The sequence below is a fragment of the Arachis ipaensis genome, chromosome B09 (assembly GCF_000816755.2).
Source record: "Arachis ipaensis cultivar K30076 chromosome B09, Araip1.1, whole genome shotgun sequence".
Taxonomy (NCBI): Eukaryota; Viridiplantae; Streptophyta; class Magnoliopsida; order Fabales; family Fabaceae; genus Arachis; species Arachis ipaensis.
The window spans coordinates 32,884,175-32,899,076 of NC_029793.2; the positions used below are offsets into that span (position 1 = coordinate 32,884,175).

Below are 14,902 nucleotides of genomic sequence, written 5' to 3' on the forward strand. Positions count from 1 at the left end.
TATCTTCTTATCTTATCTTTTTCAAAAATTTGATTTCAAAATATCTTTTATAACTTCCTAACTTCTTATCTTTTTAAAATTTGTTTCAACTAACTAACTAACTTTTTGTTTGTTTCTTATCTTTTTCAAAACTACCTAACTAACTCTCTCTCTCTAATTTTCGAAAATATCTCTCCTCTTTTTCAAAATTTCTTTATAAATTAACTAATTATTTTAATTTTTATTTTAATTTTTGAAAACTAACTTTTTTTTCAAAAACTATTTTCGAAAATCACTAACCCTTTTTCAAAAATAATTTTCGAAAATCATTCTCCCTCATCTCCTTCTAATTATTTATTCATCTACTAACACTTCTCTTCATCTCACATCACTGCTCCTATCCTTACCCTTGTGTTTGGATTCTTCATTCTTCTTCACCCCTATTCCTTTTCTTCTTCTACTAACAATAAGGAACCTCTTTACTGTGACATAGAGGATTCCTCTTCAGCAAGCTTAGAGTAGATGTTCAAACCTTCAGACAGAAAGAAGGTGAATCCCTCTATGAAGCTTGGGAAAGATACAAGCAGCTGACCAAAAAGTGTCCTTCTGACATGCTTTCAGAATGGACCATCCTGGATATATTCTATGATGGTTTATCTGAGCTATCAAAGATGTTATTGGATACTTCTGTAGGTGGATCCATTCACCTAAAGAAAACACCTGCAGAAGCTCAAGAACTCATTGACATGGTTGCTAATAACCAGTTCATGTACACTTCTGAGAGGAATCCTGTGAGTAATGGGACGCCTCAAAAGAAGGGAGTTCTTGAAATTGATACTCTGAATGCCATATTGACTCAGAATAAAATATTGACTCAGCAAGTTAATATGATTTCTCAGAGTCTGAATGGAATGCAAGCTGCAATAGCAGAGGTAAATTATATGGGTGAACCTTATGGAAACACCTATAACCCATCATGGAGAAATCATCCAAATCTCTCATGGAAGGATCATCAAAAGCCTCAACAAGGCTTTAATAATGGTGGAAGATACATGTTTAGCAACAGCAAGCCTTTTCCATCATCCACTCAGCAACAGACAGAGAACTCTGAACAAAATACCTCTAAATTAGCAAACTTAGTCTCTGATCTATCTAAGGCCACTGTAAGTTTCATGAATGAAACAAGGTCCTCCATTAGAAATTTGGAGGCACAAGTGGGCCAGCTGAGTAAAAGGATCACTGAAATCCCTCCTAGTACTCTCCCAAGCAATACAAAAGAAAATCCAAAAGGAGAGTGCAAGGCCATTGAATTAATCACCATGGCCGAACCTGTGAAGGAAGGAGAGGACGTGAATCCCAAAGAGGAAGACCTCCTAGGACGTCCAGTGATCAATAAGGAGTTTTCCTTTGAGGAACCAAAGGAATCTGAGGCTCATCTAGAGACCATGGAGATTCCATTAAACCTCCTTATGCCATTCATGAGCTCTGATGAGTATTCCTCTTCCGAAGAGAATGAGGATGTTACTGAGGAGCAAGTCACCAAGTACCTTGGTGCAATCATGATGCTGAATGCCAAATTATTTGGTATTGAGACTTGGGAAGATGAACCTCCCTTGTTCACCAAGGAACTAAGTGATCTGGATCAACTGACATTGCCTCAGAAGAAACAGGATCCTGGAAAGTTCATAATACCTTGTACCATAGGCAACATGATCTTTGAAAAGGCTCTGTGTGACCTTGGTTCAGGGATAAACCTCATGCCCCTCTCTGTAATAGAGAAACTGGGAATCTTTGGGGTACAAGCCACTAAAATCTCATTAGAGATGGCAGACAATTCAAGAAAACAGGCTTATAGACAAGTAGAGGACGTGTTAGTAAAGGTTGAAGGCCTTTACATCCCTGCTGATTTCATAGTCTTGGATATTGGGAAGAATGAGGATGAATTCATCATCCTTGGAAGACCCTTCCTAGCCACAGCAAGAGCTGTGATTGATGTGGACAGAGAAGAATTGATCCTTCAAATAAATAAGGACAACCTTGTGTTTACAACTCAAGGATCTCTCTCTGCATCCATGGAGAGGAAGCATAAAAAGCTTCTCTCAAAGCAGAGTCAAACAAAGCCCCCACAGTCAAACTCTAAGTTTGGCGTTGGAAGGCCACAACCAAATTCTAAGTTTGGTGTTGAACTTCCATATCCAAACTCTAAGTTTGGTGTTGGGAAGTCTCAACAATGCTCTGAACATCTGTGAGGCTCCATGAGAGCCCACTGTCAAGCTATTGACATTAAAGAAGCACTTGTTGGGAGGCAACCCAATTTTTATTTATTTAATTTTATTTTTTTCATGTTTTATTAGGTTCATGATCATGTGGAGTCACAAAATAAATATAAAAATTGAAAACGGAATCAAAAACAGCAAAAAAAAAATCACACCCTGGAGGAAGACCTTACTGGCGTTTAAACGCCAGTAAGAAGCATGTTTTGGGCGTTCAATGCCAGAACAGAGCATGGTTCTGGCACTGAACGCCAGAAATGGGCAGCATCTGGGCGTTTGAACGCCAGAAATGCACCCTGGAGAAGAGCTGGCGCTGAACGCCCAGAACAAGCATGGTTCTGGCATTCAACGCCAGAAATAGGCTATAAATGGGCGTTCAACGCCCAGAACAAGCACCAATCTGGCGCTGGACGCCCAGAGTTATGTGCAAGGGCATTTTGCATGCCCAATTTGGTGCAAGGTTGTAAATCCTTGAATACCTCAGGATCTGTGGACCCCACAGGATCACCTCAGGATCTGGATCCCCACCTACCTCCACTCACTTCTTCTCACCCCTCTTTCACACAATCCCATAAACACTCTTCCCCAAAACTCTTCACCAATCACCTCAATCTCGCTTCCCCATCACCACTTCACCACTCACATCCATCCACTCTTCCCCATAAACCTACCTCATAAAACTCCACCTACCTTCAAAATTCAAAACCAATTTCCCACCCAAACCCACCCTATATGGCCGAAACTTACCCCCTCCCTTCCCTATAAATAGCCATCCATTCTTCCTCATTTTCACACAACACAACCTTCTTTTCTCTTCTTGGCCGAAACACACCTTCCCCCTCCTCTCCATATTTTCTTCTTCTTCTTTATCTATTCTTTCTTCTCTTGCTCGAGGGCGAGCAAAATTCTAAGTTTGGTGTGGTAAAAGCATAAGATTTTTGTTTTTCCATTACCATTGATGGCACCTAAGACTGGAGAATCCTCTAGAAAAGGGAAAGGGAAGACAAAAGCTTCCACCTCCGAGTCATGGGAGATGGAAAGGTTCATCTCCAAAGCTCATCAAGACCACTTCTATGATGTTGTAGCCAAGAAGTAGGTGATCCCCGAGGTCCCTTTTAAACTCAAGAGAAATGAGTATCCTGAGATCCGACATGAAATTCAAAGAAGAGGTTGGGAAGTTCTAATAAACCCCATCCAACAAGTCGGCATCTTAATGGTTCAAGAGTTCTATGCTAATGCATGGATCACTAGGAACCATGATCAAAGTAAGAACCCGAACCCAAAGAATTACCTCACCTTGGTTCGGGGGAAATACTTAGATTTTAGTCCGGAAAATGTGAGGTTGGCGTTCAACTTGCCAAACATGGAAGAGAACGCACGCCCCTACACAAGGAAAGTCAACTTTGATCAAAGGTTGGACCAAGTCCTCATGGACATATGTGTAGAAGGAGCTCAATGGAAGATTGACTCAAAAGGCAAACCGGTTCAACTAAGAAGACTGGACCTTAAGCCTATAGCTAGAGGATAGTTGGAGTTCATTCAATGCTCAATCATTCCCACTAGCAACCGGTCTGAAGTTACTATAGACCGGGCCATCATGATCCATAGCATCATGAGTGGAGAAGAGGTGGAATTTCATGAGATTATACCTCAAAAACTCTACAAGGTGGTTGACAAGTCCTCCACTATGGCAAGGTTAGCCTTTCCCCACCTCATTTGCCACCTATGCAATTCGGCTGGGATTGACATAGAGGGAGATATCCTCATTGAAGAGGACAAGCCCATCACTAAGAAAAAGATGGAGCAATCAAGAGAGCATAGAGAAGCTCATCATCAAGAAATCCCTGAGATTCCTTAAGGGATGCACTTCCCTCCACAGAACTTTTGGGAGCAAATCAACACCTCCCTAGGAGAATTAAGTTCCAACATGGGACAACTAAGGGTGGAACATCAAGAGCACTCCATCATCCTTCATGAAATAAGAGAAGATCAAAAAGCAATGAGGGAGGAGCAACAAAGACAAGGAAGAGACATAGAAGAGCTCAAGGACATCATTGGTTCCTCAAGAAGGAAACGCCACCATCACTAAGGTGGACTCATTCCTTGTTCTTACTTTCTCTGTTTTTCATTTTCTCTGTGTTAAGTGCTTATCTATGTTTGTGTCTTCATTACATGATCATTAGTATTTAGTAACTATGTCTTAAAGTTATGAATGTCCTATGAATCCATCACCTCTCTTAAATAAAAACTGTTTTAATTCAAAAGAACAAGAAGTACATAAGTTTCGAATTTATCCTTGAACTTAGTTTAATTATAATGATGTGGTGACAATGCTTCTTGTTTTCTGAATGAATGCTTGAACAGTGCATATGTCTTTTGAAGTTGTTGTTTATGAATGTTAAATATGTTGGCTCTTGAAAGAATGATGACAAGGAGACATGTTATTTGATAATCTGAAAAATCATAAAAATGATTCTTGAAGCAAGAAAAAGCAGCAAAGAACAAAGCTTGCAGAAAGAAAAAAAATAATAGAAAGAAAGAGAAAAAGCAAGCAGAAAAAGCCAAAAGCTCTTAAAACCAAGAGGCAAGAGCAAAAAGCCAATATCCCTTAAAACCAAAAGGCAAGGGCAATAAAAAGGATCCCAAGGCTTTGAGCATCAGTGGATAGGAAATCCTGGCCTAAGCGGCTAAACCAAGCTGTCCCTAACCATATGCTTGTGGCGTGTAGGTGTCAAGTGAAAACTTGAGACTGAGTGGTTAAAGTCAAGGTCCAAAGCAAAAAAAAAAAAAGAGTGTGCTTAAGAACCTTGGACACCTCTAATTGGGGACTTTAGCAAAGCTGAGTCACAATCTGAAAAGGTTCACCCAATTATGTGTCTGTGGCATTTATGTATCCGGTGGTAATACTGGAAAACAAAGTGCTTAGGGCCACGACCAAGACTCATAAAATAGCTGTGTTCAAGAATCATCATACTGAACTAGGAGAATCAATAACACTATCTGAACTCTGAGTTCCTATAGATGCCAATCATTCTGAACCTCAACGGATAAAGTGAGATGCCAAAACTATTCAAGAGGCAAAAAGCTACAAGTCCCGCTCATCTGATTAGGAAAAGAGTAAGACTGAATGGATGAAGGCAGCAGGAAAGCAGAGGTTCAGAGGAATGAAAGCATCTCTGTGCGCTTATCTGAAATTCTCACCAATGATTTACATAAGTATTTCTATCCTTCTTTTATTTTTGAAAACTCCATAACTATTTTATATCTGCCTGACTGAGATTTACAAGGTGACCATAGCTTGCTTCAAGCCAACAATCTCCGTGGGATCGACCCTTACTCACGTAAGGTTTATTACTTGGACGACCCAGTGCACTTACTGGTTAGTTGTATTGAAGTTGTGACAAATTATGAATTGAGATTAGAGCACCAAGTTTTTGGAGCCATTACCAGAGATCACAATTTCGTGCACCAATCATGCAACAAGAACAAGAGAACAAACAACAAAACATAACAAAAAATAGAAAAATAACAAGAAAAGGAGATAAAGAGAACGAATCCACCTTTAATGGTGGCGGCTAGTACTCCTCTTTGAGGATCCAATGTGGTGCTTGATCTCTTCAATGTCACTCCTTTGCCTTTGTTGTTCTTCCCTCATAGCCCTTCGATCTTGTCTAATGGATCTTTAGTCTTTTCTTATTTCATTGAGGACAGTGGAATGCTCTTGATGCTCCACCCTCAATTACTCCATGTTAGAGCTTAATTCTCCAAGAGAAGTGTGCCATTGATCCTAATAGCTTTGAGGAGGAAAATACATCCCTTGAGGCATCTCAGGGATCTCATGTTGAGGCGGCTGCACAGGCTCTTGTGCATGCTTTCTAGTTTGCTCTATCCTCTTCTTAGTGATGGGCTTGTCCTCACCAATGGAAATATCTCCTTCTATGAAAATTCCAGCTGAATTGCATAGATGACAGATGAGGTGTGGGAATTCTAACCTTGCATTGGTGGAAGGCTTATCAGCTATCTTGTATAGTTCTTGAGGAATCACCTCATGTACTTCCACCTCACTTCCAATCATGATGCAATGGATCATGATGGTCCTTTCAATCGTCACTTTTGACCGGTTGCTAGTAGGGATGATAGAGCGTTGAATGAATTCGAACCATCCTCTAGTTATGGGCTTGAGGTCAAGCCCTCTTAGTTGAATGGGCTTGCCCAGGGTCTGCTCCCTGGTTGGTGTTCAACGCCAGTAACACTCCATCCAGAGTGTTCTTTTTTCTCTACTAAACGATTCTGTCTCTGTTCTAACTGCTGCACATGATCATGAACCTAAAATATAAATTAAAGAAAAACAAAATGAAAGGAAATAAAAATAATTAATTAAGGTTGGGTTGCCTCCCAACAAGCGCTTCTTTAACGTCACTACGTTGACGGTTAGCTCTTTACGGAGGTTAGTATGAGCTCAAAATTTCACCCCTTATAGTGAACTTTCTTTTTGTCTTCTCATGAATGAGCTCCACATGCTCTAGAGATAGGACACGACTCACTGTATGAGGTATGACTGACTTCTTGGCAAAGACAACTCTCATGCCAGGTGAGAGGCCTTTAGTTGGGACTTTCTTGTCCCTCCATCCTTTAGGTACTTTCTTCCTAGTACCTTTATTCTTAGAGGTTGTTGATGGCTGCCTAACAGCAAACATAGAATTGATGTTTGGGGGCTCTGTAAAGTTCTACACAGAAAGAGCGGGTTGGAACACTAGGTGTTGTACAGTTATCTCTCTTTTATTAAAGGGGGAATTGGGATGAGGCATCTTGAACAAGATGTGATCCTCCCCTAGTTGTAGAGTTAGTTCTGCCTTAACCACATTAATGATAGCATTGGCAGTGGCTAGGAAAGGTCTTCCAAGGATAACAGAGTCATCCTCATCCTCTCCAATATCCAAGACTATGAAGTTTGCAGGGATGTAGTGGTCTTCAACCTTCACCAAGACATCCTCTACTATGCCATATGGCTTCTTCATTGTCTTGTCTGCCATCTCTAATGAGATGTTTACAGCTTGTACCTTAAGGATTCCCAGCTTCTCCATTATAGAGAGTGGCATGAGGTTTATGCTTGACCCTAGGTCACACAGAACCTTCTTAAAGGTCATGGTGCCTATGGTGTAAGGAATCAAAAAGCGTCCAGGATCTGGAAGCTTCTGAGGTAGCTTCTGTTGAACCAAAGCATTGAGTTCTTTAGAAAGCAATGGAGGTTCTTCCTCTAGAGACTTTGTACCAAATAACTTGGCATTCAGCTTCATAAGAGCTCCTAGGTACTGAGCAACTTACTCTTCCCTAGTGTCTTCATCCTCATCAGAGGATGTGTGTTCATCAGAACTCATGCATTGCATAAGTGCATGAAAATGAATCTTTATGGTGTTTATATGAGCCTTGACTTCCTTTAGTTCTTGGATAGGGATTTCTTGAGTGGGTATTAAGCACTCAGAGGGTGTGCCTTTACTGTTATTCAACGCCAGCTTTGACGGCTCTTTGGGCATTGAACGCCCATGTTGTGCACCCTTACTAGCGTTAAACGCCAGTTCCATTACCATTTTGGGCGTTGAACGCCCAGTAGGGGTGTCCTGGCTGGCGTTCAATGCCAGCTTCTCTGTCTGGTTGGGCGTTGAACGCCTAGTGAGGGGTTCCTCACTGACGTTCAGCACCAGCATCCCTGCCTGTTTGGGCATTGAACGCCCAGCCAGTGCTCTCTGGCTGGCGTTTAATGCCAGCTTTGCTGCCAAGATAGGTGTTGAACACCCAGTGAGGGCTTCCTCACTGGCATTCAGTGCCAGGCTTACTGCCAGGTTAGGCATCGAATGCCCAGTGAGATCTTCCTCACTGGCGTTCAATGCCTTCCTAGTCTCTCCAGATTCGGCCTCTGCCTCAGTGGTTATGGCCTTGCACTCTTCTCTTGGTTTACTTCAGCATTTCCAGGAAGAGTGTCAGGGGGAGTCTCAGGGATCCTCTTGCTCAGTTGACCAACCTGTACCTCCAAATTTCTAATGGAGTACCTTGTTTCAGTTATAAAACTATGAGTGGTCTTAGAGAGGCTGGAAACTAGAGTGACTAAGTCAGAGAAGCTCTGCTTAGGGGTCTCTATATTCCCTTGAGAAAATGGGAATGGTGGTCTGTTGTTAAACCTATTTTGGTTCCTTCCACCTTGATTATTCTTGAAGCCTTGCTGAGGCTTCTTTTGATCCTTCCATGAAAGGTTAGGATGATTCCTCCATGAAGGATTGTAGGTGTTTCCATAGGGTTCTCCCATGTAATTCACCTCTTCCATGGTGGGTTGATCAGGATAATAAGCATCTACATCAGGAGATACTTCTTAGGTGCTGCCAGCTGCAGTTTGCATTTCAGTCAAATGCTGAGAGATCATATTGACTTACTAGGTTAAGATCTTGTTCTGAGCCAATATGGCATTCAGATTATCAACTTCAAGAACTCCTTTCTTCTAAGGGATCCCATGGTTTACAGGATTTCTCTCATAGGTGTACATGAATTGGTTGTTTACAACCATCTCAATGAGTTTTCTTGCTTCTACAGGTGTTTTCTTCAAGTGGAGTGATCCACCTGCAGAGCTATCCAATGAAATTTTGGATATCTCAGACAGACCATCAGAGAACACACCTATGATAGACCATTCTGAGAGCATGTTAGGAGGACATCTCTTGATCAATTGCTTGTATCTTTTCCAAGCTTCATAGAGGGATTCACCTTCTCTTTGTCCGAAGGTTTGAACTTCCACTCTAATTTTGCTCATCCTTTGAGGGGGAAAAATTTAGCAAGAAAAGCATTAACCAGCTTTTCCCAAGAGTCTAGACTGATTCACCTTCTCTTTGTCTGAAGGTTTGAACTTCCACTCTAGTTTTGCTCATCTTTTGAGGGGGAAAGAATTTAGCTAGAAAAGCATTAACCATCTTTTCCCAAGAGTCAAAACTCTCTCTAGGTTGGGAATCCAACCATAACTTAGCTCTGTCTTTTACAACAAAAGGAAAGAGCATAAGTTTGTAGACTTCAGGATTTACTCCATTGGTCTTAACAGTATCACAGATTTGTAAGAATTCAGCTAAGAACTGATGTAGATCTTCCATTGAAAGTCCATGGAACTTGCAATTCTATTGCAGAAGAGAGACTAACTGAGGCTTAAGCTCAAAATTGTTAGCTCCAATGGTAGGTACAGAGATACTTCTGCCATAAAAGTCAGAGGTAGGCATGGTGAAGTCACCAAGAACCTTTCTTGCCTCTCCTTCAGGTTCGGCCATGTCTTCTATTTCTTGTTCAAAATTTCCTGAAAGGTTTCTTCCGGAGTGTTGTGCTTTAATTTGTTGTAAGCTCCTCCTTAAAGTCCTCTCAGGTTCAGGATCAAGATTTAAGAGAGGTTCTTTATCCCTATTCCTGGTCATAAACAAGAAAAGAAGACAAGAAAGAAAGGAAGCTTCTATGTCTGATTTGAGTATAGAAGGCTCCCAGTGAGATTTGAAGAAAGAAGAGGAAGATAGAAAAGTGAAGATGGAAAAAGAGAAAGGAGTAGAATTCGAATAAATAGAAGTAAATATGAGAAGAATTAGAAATAGAAAAGATAAACAAGAATTAAAATATTTTTGTTTTTATTTTATTTAATAATGCAATTCAAAAATTAAGGTTAATAAATTAAAAATAATTGAAAATTAGTTAATGAATTTTCGACAATAGAAGAGAGAGAAAAAGAAAAGAATTTTCGAAAATAAGAAGAGAGAGGAATTAGTTAGGAAGTATTGAAAAAGAAGAGAGAGAAGATAAGTAATTAATTAAGAAAGATTTAAAAATAAGATAAGATATAAGATTGGAAAAGATTTGAATTTAAAAATTGAAATTAAAAAAAAAAGATAAGATAAGAAATTAAAAAGATTTAAAAGAGATTTAATTTTAAAATTCGAAATTAGAAAAGATAAGATAAGAAACAAAAAAGATTTGAAAAAGATTTAAAAGAACGAGAAGATTTGAAATATGATTTTGAAACAGATTTGATTTTAAAATTTGAATTTTGAAATTTGAAATTTGGATTTTAAATTTTCAATTTTGAAATAAGATAAGATAAGATTTTTGAAAAGATTTGATTTTGAAAATATTTGAATTTTAAAATTTAAAACTAAGATAAGATAAGATAAAAATTTTAAAATTAAAATCTGAATTTTTTAATTATAATTTTCGAAAATTAATGAGTAGATAAGAAAAGATATTTTATTTTTTTGATTTTTGAAATTAATGAAGAGAGAGAAAAACAAGTAAAAGACACAAAACTTAAAATTTTTAGATCTAAATGGACCTAGTGTGTGAAAATTTAAAGAAAAACACCAAGGGACACCAAACTTAAAAATGTTAAGATCAAAACAATAAAAAACACAAGAACACTTTGAAGATTGAGAAGAACACCAAGAACAAGACTCAAAAAATTCAAAGAACACAAGAACATACAAAAGACACCAAACTTAAAATTTTTGAAAACTAAACACAAAATTTTCGAAAACTATAAAGAAAAACACAAAAAGACACCAAACTTAAGGATTGACACAAGATTTAAACAAAGAAACTATTTTTAAAAATTTTTAGAAAGAAAGACTCAAAAATTTCGTAAAACTCAACAAGAACAAAAACAAAAGACTCAAACCAAAAACAAAGATTAGACAAAGAAAAGAAAATTTCTTTTTGAAATTTTTTTTATTTTTTTTGAAAATAAAGAAGAAGAAAAAAAATAAAAGACTCAAACAAAATTAAATAAAATACCTGATCTAAGGAACAAGATAATTCGTGAGTTGTCCAAACTTGAACAATCCCCAGCAACGGCGCCAAAAACTTGGTGCACGAATCCCTACACTTCGTACAACTATACTAGTGATGACATGTCATCATGTCATATTTTTCTATGCTTTTTTATACAAGAAATTGATGATTAGTGCTTAATTGTTGAGTGTTTTTATGCTTAAATAGTATATTTTTTGATCTTTTGATTTTATAAATTTTGTAGGAAATAAGTAGAAAAAGAAGCAAAAAAAGCACAAATTAAACTCAAAAGGAGAAAAGAGAAATTGGGGCACGCTTTGAAGATTGAGCACGTTTTGGAACTTTAGGCCACGCTTTTAAAAGCATGGCCCATGACCATGAAGCCTTGGCATTAGTAACATGATACATATGCATTAATGTCTTATGCATGCATTATCATGAATTAATAATTAAAGCATGCATGCATGAAACTTTCATTATTAATGCCAAATGGGCAATGAATGAACGCTACGTTAATTAAGTAATGCATTGGCATTACTAATTAATGTAATAAAGCCAATGAAAGCATGCATGCAATATTATTAATGCCATCAATTCATTAATATGCAAGCTAAAGCGTTAATAACATTCATGCAATGAGCCATTTAATTTGCTAAGGAAGCAAGCGTTCATTAAGCAAGAGAGCGCTACGTTAAAGCATGGAAACGTTAATTGAAAGGGAAGCTTGGAAAGTGAGCGCCACGCTCACTAAGTGAGCGTTTTCGGGAATTTCAGCTTGGGAGGCAAGCCTTGTGCCATCCGTACATACTAGGAGTGCTCAATATTGTAACTCAGCGCTCACTAAGGAAGCGCTAGTGAAGAATGAGTGCACGAGAGATGCACGCTGAGGGAGTGAACGCTGCGCTCATTGTTTCAATTGAGCGTTCCCCTGGGAGCAACCAAACACCCAAGACCCATTTCATTGAAGCCCCAAAGCAAGCAAAGCCCATTGACATGACTCAAACGCACAAGAAAAGTTAGATTAGGAATTTCATTTGAATTGTAATTTGTTTTCAATTTTAATTTCATTTTCATTTTGTAAAGCCTATATAAAGGCATCAGTTTCATTTTATTAGAGAGCTCGGTTAGGCTGCAAGAGTAGTAGGCAGCAGTAGGCAGCAGTAGGAGTAGGAGTAGGATAGAATAGAAAGCTCTCTTTGATACACTTTTACTTTTCTGCACTTTTACATTTCAAGTATTGAATTTAATTTGGCTTATGCAATTTTAGTTTCTGATAATCCTCTGTTACAATTTCCTTTTCTGCAACTTTACAATTCTGTTCATGATTCAGCCTGATTTAATTTTCCTGCAATTTAAATTTCCTGTTACTTATTCTCAAGATCTCTTCGATTGCTTGATTTACTGCTTTCTTTAAATTCTCCGCACCCAATCCCCTTTACATTTGCTGCAATTTACTTTTCTTGTCATTTAAGCTTCTGCAATTTACATTCTGCAGTTTATATTTTCTGCAATTTACTTTCTGTTGCTCCAATTTCACTCAATTCATTACTGTCTGCTTGACTAGACTAATCACTCACTAAAGTTGCTTGATCCATCAATCTCTGTGGGATCGACCTCACTCTTGTGAGTTATTACTACTTGATGCGACCCGGTACACTTACCGGTGAGTTTTGTGTGGAAATCGTTTTTCACCCATCAAGTTTTTGGCGCCGTTGCCGGGGATTGATATAGATCGACAATGATTAATTGGGTGAGAAGTCTAGATTAAGAATTGTTTTTATTTTTGTTCTTTTAATGTTCTGTTTTAGGCTGATGCCAAGGTGTTTGAGTTATTGCCTCACTAAGAAATTCTAATCTGTGACATGAATTTTGATTTTTATTGGTGATTGTGTTTTATAAAATTTAAATAGAGTTCAACTCATCTTTTAATCAAACAAATTTCATGGGATACTACCCACCACCACAATATGATTCAATTCATTATCCTAATAGTGGTTGGGTGTATCACCAAGAACTAACAGATTCTGAGCAACCCAATAATGGGGATATGCTTCAGAGCCAACAGATGAGCAAGACAATTTCATGAGATTTTGCCCAACACCACAAAATGATTCATGTCATTATGCTAATGGTGGATGGGAATATCAACAAGAAATAATAGAGAATGAACACCTCCCAGAGCCACAAGATGACTCATACTCATATTGTGACTGGGAGGGTCAAAATCAAAGAGATCTTAATGATCCATATTTTGTTCATCAAGAGACATCATTACTGGAGTGTGCTTTCAATAAATTCATGCAAGATTGCTCCCCAATGCCACAAAATGATCCACACTCTGATGAATTCTACAATGATTCACATTGTGGATAGGAGGATCAAAACCAGAAAGCATGTGACAGTTCATACTCCACTTATCAAGAGCCATCATCACTTGAGCAAACCTTCAATTCATTCATACAAAATTGTCCAATCTCACCTCACAGTTTTTTATTTGAAAATTTTTCATCACTTGACTATGCCTCAACACAAGGTTTCCTCCGAGATCCATACAACTCATCCCACCAACCATAAGATTCATTTCATTACACAGAAGACTCATTTCAACATTCATAAAATTCATTCTACAACTCACAAGATTTATTCCATACCACTCAAAACAACCTCACCACAACACATCTATATCCACAAAATTTCTCTCAACCTTTATCTTTTAAGCTAGTAGCTGAGGATCCCCTTCAAAAGTCCAGAGAATTATTGGAAAGGCAAGAACAATCCTGGAGAGAACAAGAAATCCTTCTTCAAAGGATGGATGAGCACTTGGAGAAAATAAGGAAACACTCAGAACTGCTAAGCAAGAAAGATGAAGACCAATTAGTGGATGTAAAGGAGGAAGTAGAAGAGCAAGATGAAGAGGCCTCTGTGTCAATAAATTTTCAGTGAAGAAAGAAGAGGTGGTGGAAGTATTTGAACCTAAACCTGCATATTCACCGAAGCCACTTTAGATGACAAGGGAATATGAAAACTCACAACCCCCACAAACTTCCCTGAACCAAAAAGTCTCAACAATTGAATCTGTGATTGAAAGATATGAAGAGGAGATGAAGAAATCTCGGGAAGATCAACAAACCTCCTCCATAAAAGTGCTATTAAGTCATATGTTGAGTACAAAGATAGAAGTGGAGGAACAAGAAAGTGAGGAAGACAATCAAGGAAGTCCAAACTCAAGTGAAGCAGAAAGTTGCATAGAAGAAGGGCTCATTAAACCACCAATTCAAAAGACTTTTTGTAACGTCCCGTCCAGCAAAAAACCTTGCTTAAGTCAGGGTATTTCCACTAGAAAGAACATTACGTAACCTTCTCTAGTATTAACTACTTAATTATCGAGCCTTTGTATCGAGTTCGCGTTTCAGTTTTAAGAAAATGCCAGAAAATTTTGTTTTTTTTATATATTCATTAAAGTCATAATTCAAACATTAACAAATAATAATAATCACATATACTAAACATACTTAATTTTCACCTCTAATTGGTTGCATCTCAATATCTATCCAGGATCAAAAGTTATAAACTCCCAAAGTTACTAATTTAAGAAAACAGAATCTGGCTTTTTCTGCATAATGCATCATCCTTCAAAAATTCATATCTTTAAAACTACAAGTCCAATTGTTCTGAAATTTTACGGCATTAAAATAATAGGAATAAAGTTTTATTTAAAATTAGTTCCATTTCAAAATTCAAACTGCAGAATTTCCAATAGAGGAATCAAGTTGCTGCTGCGTTAAACGTTCTGCAGAAAAACCAGTTTTGACATCCATGATTCAAAAATTCACCATAAATCATAAACTTAG

General features: G+C 38.0%; 1 long non-coding RNA gene across 1 annotated transcript in view; it reads right to left on the reverse strand.

Moving 5' to 3' along the window:
• The window catches only part of LOC110267170, a 20,369-nt gene extending 5,895 nt beyond the window's left edge, over positions 1-14,474 (reverse strand). Inside the window, exons 1-3 of the long non-coding RNA XR_002354527.1 lie at positions 14,335-14,474; positions 5,168-5,173; positions 2,884-2,890 (exon numbers count right to left, since the gene is read on the reverse strand). This is a non-coding gene — a long non-coding RNA (uncharacterized LOC110267170). The remainder of the gene's footprint in view (positions 1-2,883; positions 2,891-5,167; positions 5,174-14,334) is intronic.